The sequence below is a fragment of the Epinephelus lanceolatus genome, chromosome 23, assembly GCF_041903045.1.
Source record: "Epinephelus lanceolatus isolate andai-2023 chromosome 23, ASM4190304v1, whole genome shotgun sequence".
Taxonomy (NCBI): Eukaryota; Metazoa; Chordata; class Actinopteri; order Perciformes; family Serranidae; genus Epinephelus; species Epinephelus lanceolatus.
Genome location: NC_135756.1, coordinates 36,201,629 through 36,211,564, shown reverse-complemented (window position 1 = coordinate 36,211,564; position 9,936 = coordinate 36,201,629). Strand labels below are relative to the sequence as shown.

General features: G+C 41.3%; 1 protein-coding gene across 16 annotated transcripts in view; it reads left to right on the top strand.

Annotated features, from left to right (window-relative positions):
- LOC117245778 (pleckstrin homology domain-containing family A member 5-like) overlaps positions 1-9,936 on the top strand; it is a 623,723-nt gene that overhangs the window by 141,064 nt on the left and 472,723 nt on the right. The window lies entirely within an intron of this gene.

The window sequence follows — 9,936 nt, the reverse complement described above, 5'->3', positions numbered from 1 at the left end:
CAGACAGTAGTGGCCATCACTGAGATCAACTGAAGCGTTCATAATTTCCAAAAACTTGAGATCTTCTCTGGACATTTCTGGCCTTTCATCAGCTGATTTCTCATTGAAGTCATGATTGTACTGCTTCACCAATAGTTCCTCTAAGGCACTTATTGAAATTTGTTTGGCTGTAATGATGGGACAACTGTTTTCAGCCTCGTCCTCTTCTCTCAGTAGTCCATTGACAACCCACCCCAGCAGGGTTCTCACAGCATAAGGTCCGTCACCTTTGCTGTTTACAACATCCCATGGTTCCATTAATTTTGAAACATTGGTTCCAATTAGCAGCTCCACATCAGCATCTATGATGGGAATTTCCACTGAGCTTAAGTGCGGCCAAGCACCTAACTCTTCCTGTCTTAGAATGTTGTCACGTGTCACAGGCATCTCATTTTGTGTGAACACATCAGGCAACTCATGGTAGGTGTTACTGTTGAGCGCAGAAACCTCCAATCCAGATATGATGTAACTATCCACAAACTTTTCTTGGTTCATTGTTCTCAACAAGAACTTAGCTTTTCTTCTTCTCACCTTTAGCTCCCTCATCAGTCGCTCTGAGCAAAAGGTGGCCGTGTTGCCAGGATCTAGGAATGCATATGTTTTTAGTGTTTTACTGCCTTTCCTAGCCTTAATCTGAACAGGCACAATTGACAAGGCACAATCCTGTCCTCCGGCCCCTATATGGCCACATGTTTTGGGAGAAATTGCTTGACTCTCTCCTGATGCTTCCTGCTGTGTGTCCTCTATTTTGATTTCCTTCTCCTTTGAATGGATATGGAGGATGGTCGGATGTTTCAAATGACATAACTGGCAGGACAGACGACTACAGCAGTCTTTACTCATGTGTCCAACAGATAAGTACCCAAAACAAACACCTCTTTCCTTTAAGAAGTTAATTTTCTCTCTGTGGAGCTTCCTTTCTAGTTTGGGGCACATCTCCAATTTGTGACCCTCTCCACATAGCAGGCAGGACACCTTCATAGGCTTATGAGATGAAGTTTTCTCCTTTTGCTTTTGAGTTACAGTTCCAGGATTGACAGCTGCAATAGAGGTAGCGAAACTACTTCCTTTCCCTTTAATACGGTTCTGTGATACTCTATTCCCACTCTTATTTTTTGGTGAGGTATTAGATGTATCCTGAATGTTTCCAAACAATGGATCAGAAGCAATCGACACTTGTCTCTCAATGAAATTGACGATGTCACTGAAACCTGCTTGACGACGATGCCTCTCCTGCAGCTCATAAGCAGTGTTCCTCCATTTTTCTCTCATTTTGTACGGTAATTTTGAGATTATAGCACGCATGTTAGATGGCATATTCATCTCTGACATGAAGCTTACATCCTCCATTGCGTTACAGCAGACACGCAGAAACAAAGCAAAGGCTTGCAAAGCCTTGATGTCCTCAGATTTCAATAGTGACCATCCAAGAGCTTTCTCCATATATGCAGTGGCTTTTCTTTGCTCGTTTCCAAAGCGTTCTGGCAAAAGAATCTTTGCTCGTTGATAGCCCCTGTCAGGTGGCATGTGTTGACACCTTTTTATCAACTCTCTGGGTTGTCCCTTTGTGTATTGTTCCAAAAAATATAAGCAGTCTGCAGTGCTAGTAGCCTTTGCTTCCACTCCATGCTCAAATGCTCTTATGAATGCTCTGCACTCCAGAGGGTCTCCATCAAAGGTTGGTATATCTCTTGGGGGTAATGCCAATGTGGACTGCTGCTGTACTAGCAGGGCTGTGATGTCATTTTGCCTTTGCATGATGTTGAAGAGATTATCTTGGCCCTTATTGGCTTGCATTGAATTTGCATATTGGTTGGTTTCCTGCATGAAATTAGTGGCGGCTTCCTGAGTGTAATCTGCATTACAATATGTCTGCTGGCATTCTTGAAACAATTTGGGCTCATAAGCTTTAGATCCATTTACTTGTGTAGTTGTTTCCTTTGTTGCTGCCTCCATTGGCATTGTAACTTTGCTGCCACTTATTGATGGATAATGAAACTGATGATTTGAAACCTTGGGCCGTGCCCCCATTGACATAGCAGCTTTACTGTCTCCTGCTGCTCGGTGCTGGAATTGATCAGTTGAATCCTTTAGTTGCGCTTCCATTGCCATTGCAGCTGTGCTGCCTCCCCTTGGTGGATGACGGAACTGAGAGCTTGTATCTTTGTGCTGAGTCTCCACCAACAGTGTAGCTTTGCTGTCTCCTTTTGGTGAATAGTTAAACTGATGCTTTGAACTTTGTGGCACAAATTCCATGGCAGAGGGTCTGAGAGAGGATTTCCTTTTTGAACTTTCCAGATAGGAATTCATTCCATCCGAATAAGCTCTGGAGCTCTGTACATCAGAGCCTCTGTATTTAAGCACAGTAACTTTTGCTGTGTGGGCAGCGATTTTACTTTGCAACTCAAGCATTTCTCTCCTTTGCCTGATCTGCTCCTCTTGAGCCTTCAGAGCATGTCTTTCTTTGAGGGCAGCTGCCATAGCATTGAGAGCAGCCACTTCGGCCTCTGCCTTGAGGCATGCAGAGGAGGTTGATGACCTTGAAGACTTATGGCTGGAGCGGCCAACTGATGAGCATGTTTTATCACCAACATTAGAAATGCTGTCATTAGGATCAATATCATCAACAACCATAGTTGTATTTGTTGCAGCATTAATATGAGTCACTGCATCATCATCGCCATCATCTGGCTCATCATTACCACCACCATCATCATGTTTAAATTGCTCCTTTGTAGTTTGCAACCATTTTTTCATTGTATGCATCATTTCTCTACTGCTGTGCATTCGGGGTTCAAACCATGCATTTTGTTTTGTCATTTCCTCTTCAGATATTAATGGTTTCAAAGACTCATGCAACTCCGTTGTTTCCACCATCAATCTCAAAAACATTTCAGACATGGCTTGCACTTCAGACACATTTTTATTTGAAAGCATCAGCTGTTCAATATTCTTTGTTAGATTGTAAAGTTTCTTTATCCTGGCATTTCGTTCCTTTTGATTTGATATTATTTTTGCTTCCGATGCTTTTACAGTGAGTTTAGTCGGTCTTTTACCGAGCGCATCTCCTGCTTCACTTTGATTGATAGATGCATTACTTTCCACGTGACTCATGTTGATATTAATTAATTGCTGCCGAAAGCTTTATTTAGAATTGTAGCAGGATTTACCTGTATCCTGATGCGAGAAGGCCAATCTCTTCCACAGTTGTTAACAATTCTGAAATAATCCTACCGTGATCCTTCGGTTGCTTTCACCAGGCTTTCATTCATCAGCGTTCAGCTGGAGCGGAGCAGAGCAGAGAGCAGAGCAGAGCAATATCTTCACGTGTCGCAGGTCCATGTCATTCATTCATTGAAGCTGAGTTTTTCAACATTTTTGTAGTGGCCATCGAACCACAAAAAAGGCCACTAATGGGAATCAGAAGTCATTTCCAACGCGTGGTGTAGCCAAAAACGAGGTCTGCCATGACGTACCATTCAATACTTTATTAAGTTTTGCAAAGATTAAAAACCATCTACAAAAACGGGTGTACTCGTTTAAATACCGAGCTGGTGTAAAACATACAAATTAACTCTATTGCACATACAGACCCACACGCACGGTTGAATAACTGTATGGCTTCCCCTGACCTAATTTTCCATCAGTAGATCACCTGTGACTCCCATATATAGGTCAAGTGATTATTTACCTGCCAATCACCAGGTGAGATGATGACATTCACACAACCTATCCCACTCCCATACACACACACACACACACACACACACACACACACACACACCATGCACAACACACAACACAATTAGCCACAACAGTCTGGGTGAAAACTCAATTCTGATTGGCTGCAGGGTGGCCATTAAAAGGTGTTCTAGGGCAGCTAAAAAGACGTTATGGTCAAATTGCCTGATGACAGGTTTTAAATTATTGCGCTGGCTCAACTGCTAGTTTGTAACCACAGCAACGGAGAGAGACAACGGATAACAACGGGCATCATGAGTGATTTTATAGTTTCATTTAATTTATTTGATTTTGATGACTGGGATGCAGAGGAAGAGAGGTTAGAGAATGAAAAGAAAAGGGAGAAACGGCACAAGGAGTCACGGGTCTACACCAATCACAGCCTCCGGAGCACAGCTGTAGGTCGGCTCTCTGACACCGGCCTGGAAACTCATCAGATCATGACCGTCACGGGACATCGGTGTGAGAGCAGCCTGCAGGCTTATTGGGCTCCGTCAGCGCAGGAGAGACAAGACTGGAGCAACATCTTGTTGTCTCCAAATATCCTAACAAGCAGTGCACAATCTGTCAATATCCGTCCTTCAAATGCCACTATGATGGACATACCCATATCACTTTCAAATTTCACTATTAATGGTAATGTAGTATTTAATTTTGAATAGGATTTAATCTCGACTACTATATGTTTATGAATTATTTGCAATTAAAAACGATTTTGACTACTATTTGGATAACAAACAAATTTTCTTGGGCCTATGAATCATGAAAGTAATATCTCAAGGGTGTTTTTTTTGCACATCATCCTCTGACCACCAGAGTCTGTAACACACAAGCAGTAAGAAGAGCACTGGCTTTCGCTCTCTACACTGCGGCCACAGCGGGTTTCCATGGCAATGCCTGTCAACTACAGAGATTAAATAGTCGTCGGGCATTAACCCTTACATAAAATGCTGCACCCTGCTTTCATCCCCCCAGCCCGCAACATGAATGTTTACTGTTGCCATGGCAACAGATGCTGTTTCAGTAGCTAACGTTAGCTTAGCGCAATCTACATATTAATAATGAACAATACAACTAGCCTACAATATTACATTTCTAAACAAAAAGAGCTACCAACACCAACAGCTGTTCTATCAAAGACCTTAACCAGGGTGTTGCCACTTGTCATATCTTACAACAGTTAACGTAATCTCACTGAAACGATGTAACCTAACTAAACACGGTGCAGTCAGCACAGACATTACAACTACATTACTAAGAGTAGGCTACACTAATAATAAGATGTGAAGTGCTTTGTGACTTTAATCCTACTCAAAAGAATAAATGAAAAATATAAAGGATGAGTTGGCTGATAACTGCCAACTGAGAAGCGGCCAAGCCACCGTGCCTTTCATACTCAAACAAAAATGTATACAAAAGTGTGTGCCAGATACATAAAACAAATAAACACACACTAATACTCACTGTATGACATTAACATAAAACAATGAATGCACGTTACTTATCGCTGATTATTATTAAAAAAAACAACAAAAAACAGCTCATAGAAAGACTGCGTGCTCTTACTTTCACATGCGGAAATCGTCATCAGCTGGGTGACCACGTGCTATCCGAAGATGGCCGAGTGATACGAGTGCATTTTCGTTCGAACCAGGGAAAGTTTGTCTCAAAAATCCGTGTGTGTAAAAAGCAAATCCACAGGCGTAGAACTGAGATCCACAAATGTTTTTTCGATTCACAAATAAAAACTGAGTTCACAAATGCAAATGCAAAATATTAAAATAACGTCATTATAACACAAAAAATATAAAAATGCGGTGGGAGGCCTAGGCTATAGCCTATATCTTTTAGCCTATTGCATTTAAGTTCCACAGTTAAGTTTTTGACACTTAAGTGAGTCATATTGCTGTACTCTACCAAATAGCAAATATCATCAACCTGTTCATGTTTATGTGAAGTAAAGATATTTGTGTGATAGTCATCTTTTCGTTCCCATCGCAGTACTGAAGCAGCACTAGTAAAAGTTCTAAACAATTTTAGAATGAAACTTGATGAAGGAAAGATTTCAGTTTTCCCCCTAGACATAAAGTGCAACTTGCAGGTTAAATTTAAAAAAAATATATATATACATAACCTTGTCTGAAAATTACCATATGAGAAGTCCATTCAGAATTTATTATGGTTTACATGACATAAGGACACAAATTCAGAGGAAAAAGTGGCTCTTTTTAGTTCCTCTTCTAAAACACTTTTTTTTTTTCAACATCGCCTGATATTACGTCACGAGAGGGACTCTGTGTCCTTGACCCTGCCTCTGTCCAATGAGCGGTAGTAAACTTGTGAGTTAGTATTTTTTTGGTTGTTAACAGTGCATTTCACCATTTGTGATTATGCCGGATTATTGTGTTTGTGCAGGTTGCACACAGTAAATTGTCAGGACATCGAGTCTGCCGTTTTCCGGACAGAAAAAGGAGTGGAGTTACAGTAGTTTTCATGCCTGGGTGTGTTTTGTGCAGGTGAAGAAGCACGATTTCACGGCTTCATCTGTGACCAAAAACGCGGTCGTGTGCAGCGCTCATCTTGGACAGGAGGATTATGTTCCTGGTGGAGCCTGCCCGCCCTTGCACATACTCCCGAGGCTCGCGGCCCCGCACTGGGGTATGTGCGGGGCCGGGAGCCTCGGAGACCAGAGCCTCGGGGGTATGTGCGAGGGCGGACGGGCTCCGCGGAGATGGAGGCCTCCGTGTTTGAGACGGGAGCGGGCGGCGTGAGGGTTGATGGGCAGTGTGAGGCATGTTATGTCTGGTCTGGGGGTCAGATTCTCCACCAGAGCCCAGAAGGCATCCACCTCCCTGCAGCACATACTCTCCACAGCTGAGGACATGGGCTGGCGGTTCCCACACAAGCACCTATCATACAAAAAATTATCAGGAAATCTCTCTCTCTCTCCCTCTCTCCCCTGCGGACGTCAATACACTGTAATGCGGAATTATAACACGCATAGCAAGATAGGTCTGATACAAGCTGATATTTGCGCATTAGTTTCTGTTATGGGTAAGTAGCATATCTAATACTGGCAGAACTATTGGTAGCTTTGTTATAACCTAATATGTGATGGCAAACTTAATGTTATGATGTGAACACAGCGTTAGACATGGTTAGCTGTTGTTAGCTCACCAAGACACCTGCCCAGTTCTCCACTGGTTCTCCTCACACCACAGCTCTATTTCTCTCCTGTGGCTGTTATTTCTCCTAACCCTGATCAGTTCCTGGTCTCTTGGATGCCCAGCAGGCTCATAATTATAAGCCTGTGGGCCGTCATATGCATATGAATGTACATTTTCAACCTCTTCAGTCTCAAAACTAGTACTGGGATCCATGTTTATTAATGTTACACTCAGTCGAACTCGGCCGGACCCCCTTACGCTACGTCACTTCCGGTTAGTGGGTTTTTAGATGCGGAAGCAAAATTCTCTCACAAAAACGACCCCAAAAGTCACTGTAGTGTGTATATGTTTTTGTTTTTTGTTTTGATCGAGTTTCTACATCATTTTCCTACACATTTATTCACCATGGTCTCCAACCTGCAAGTTGGGCTTTAAGCGCAGCTTTCAACACCACTGATCATAGCATCCTTCTTAACCAGCTCCATACCCTTTTAAACATTTCAGGCACAGTTTTAAGGTGGTTCAAGTCTTATCTGACAGGAAGAGACTATGTTTTGCCCATGAGTGAGTCAGTATATTCTAAAATTAAGATCAGTTGTGGTGTCCTCCAGGGGTCCTTTCTGGGACCCACTCTTTTTAATCTGTAGATGATGCCTCTGGGAAATATCACTGGAGAGCATGAAACTGATTTCTATTTTAATGCTGACAATACTCAGCTGTGTAGGGGAAATACCTCTTTGAGAATGTTTGCACTCATAATAAAGTTTGGGGCACCACCCTCCTAATGAGGGAAGCGACTAATCAAATTATTAACTCCGTAAACCAATTATTAATTCGTCAGCACACTTATCAATAATGAATCAATCTCAATATCTGGGTTATGAATTCTCCATACAGCAATCTTAATTGCTGCTCAAAAGAAATATCCACAGACAACGACTTGGCGATAAATGAAAATTTATTTAAGCTAAATGGGTAACAACTGAATAAATGAATGAGGATAATATGAAATAACAGAAAAACAACAGTGTGTATAATTGGATTAAAACAAGAAGTAACACTCGTGTGGGTTATTTAATGTGGCGATAGTGAGGGAGTATGTTAAGATAAATCGGGAACGCAGGAATGCACAAAATATTTATCTAAGGAGTCCTAGATGAAGATTAAGGTAATTAGATCTTCTATTCGACATCAGCTCTTACCACTGCCCAGCAGGTCACCTGTGAGGGGGAGTTCGTTGCCTCCTTTCTTAGCAGCAAATCATGCGTACGTTTCTCCTGGGGCCCCAAACTTTCACTTTGCAACTCCCACACTTTCCAGCAGAATGGCACCAGCTGGCAATATCGTTGGTCGTTTGATATTGTTATCAAATTTTTTTATTTATTTTTATTTAACCTTTATTTAACCAGGAAGATCCCATTAAGATTAACAACCTCTTTTTCAAGGGAGACCTGGCCAAGATAGGCAGCAGCAAGTACAAAACACAGTTAGAAATTACACAGATAAAACACAAACAAATAAAAGAAAAAAGTATTGAATTTACAAGCAGATTATGAAAAACAAGTTATTATTAACGCACATAAAAAAACTGGATACAAAGGAAAACTGGATAAGCAAAACTTAAATGTTGATCCAAAATGCAGCAGCACATCTACACAATTAGACTATAAATCAAGAACTATCGGCGCCGATCACGTTATTTTTACAAAATCGGAATCAGTACAAGATCGGAGGAATCAACAAAAATGGGCAGGTTTTTCATTTATGTTTTTCACTGTTGCCTCCGCTTTCCAATGTATAAAGTGTGGCGATCCTGTATATTTTATAAATATAATTTTTTTATAAGATGGCTGAGCGGCACTCAGCATGGCTCCTCTGTTTTCTCCTCTTTTTCCTCTGTTTGTCACAGCCGGGAGGAGGTGAAGGGTCAGGGAAACGCTTAGTATACTATTTACAGAGGTAGCACTGGCGATCTGAACCGGTCAGTGGCGAAAAAAAGCACTTTCAATGCGCAAACTTAGATGGGATGCATTTGCCCCCATATCTACCTCGCGGCTGCCGGCTGCATCCGCCTCCCTCAATACTGAACCAATTTTAAAACGAGTTGTACCTATGAATCATACGCACACATACACATGGGGAAATAGGGCCCAGGTTGAAAAATACCAAAGTTATCCTTTAAGGGACCTGTTTAATGGGTTTTATGGCTTCTTTGTGGGGTTTGACTGAGTAAAAGGAAAATATTTGTTTCATGTGTCAAACGGCTACAAAAGATATAGGCCTATTTTGTTTGTTGAAGACAAGAAGAAGATATTTAATTTGTTTACATTTTGTGCTGCTGAACTTCCGATAAGCTTTTTGGATACTATTTAATTAAAAAAAAAAAAAAAAAAACCTTATGGGACAACTTGGATGCATTCTATTATTTTTCTTTCTTAATGCTTTGCAAAGTATCGGATCGGACTCGGTTTCAAAATAAAGGACTCGGTTCGGATTGGATGCAAAAAAAAATGTGATCGGGGCATCCCTATCAAGAACACATTACTCCAGTATAAAAGGCTCTTCATTGGCTTCCCGTTCATTGCAGAATCCATTTTTAAATTTGGCTTTTAGCTTTTAAATCTCTTGATGGAGTGGCTCCTGACTGTATATCTGATATGTTAGTCAAATACAGATCCTCAGATCCTTGACACCCTCTACCTCTGGTCAACTAAATGTCCCCCAGAATAGAACTAAAAAGTATGGTGATGCTGCATTCTGTGTCTCTGGCCCTCCTCTCTGGAATAGCCTTTCAGGAGAGGTCAGACTCTCTGATTCAGTAAATAGCTTCAAATGAAATCATATGTAGCTCTTATTACTTAATTGGTGTCAAACCTTATTTGTATTTTTTATTTGTGTGCGTATGTGTCTGTGTGAGTGTGATTGTGAATTTGAATCTTATACTGTCTCTTATCTGTATTTTCTCATTTCATTATGTAAAGCACTTTGC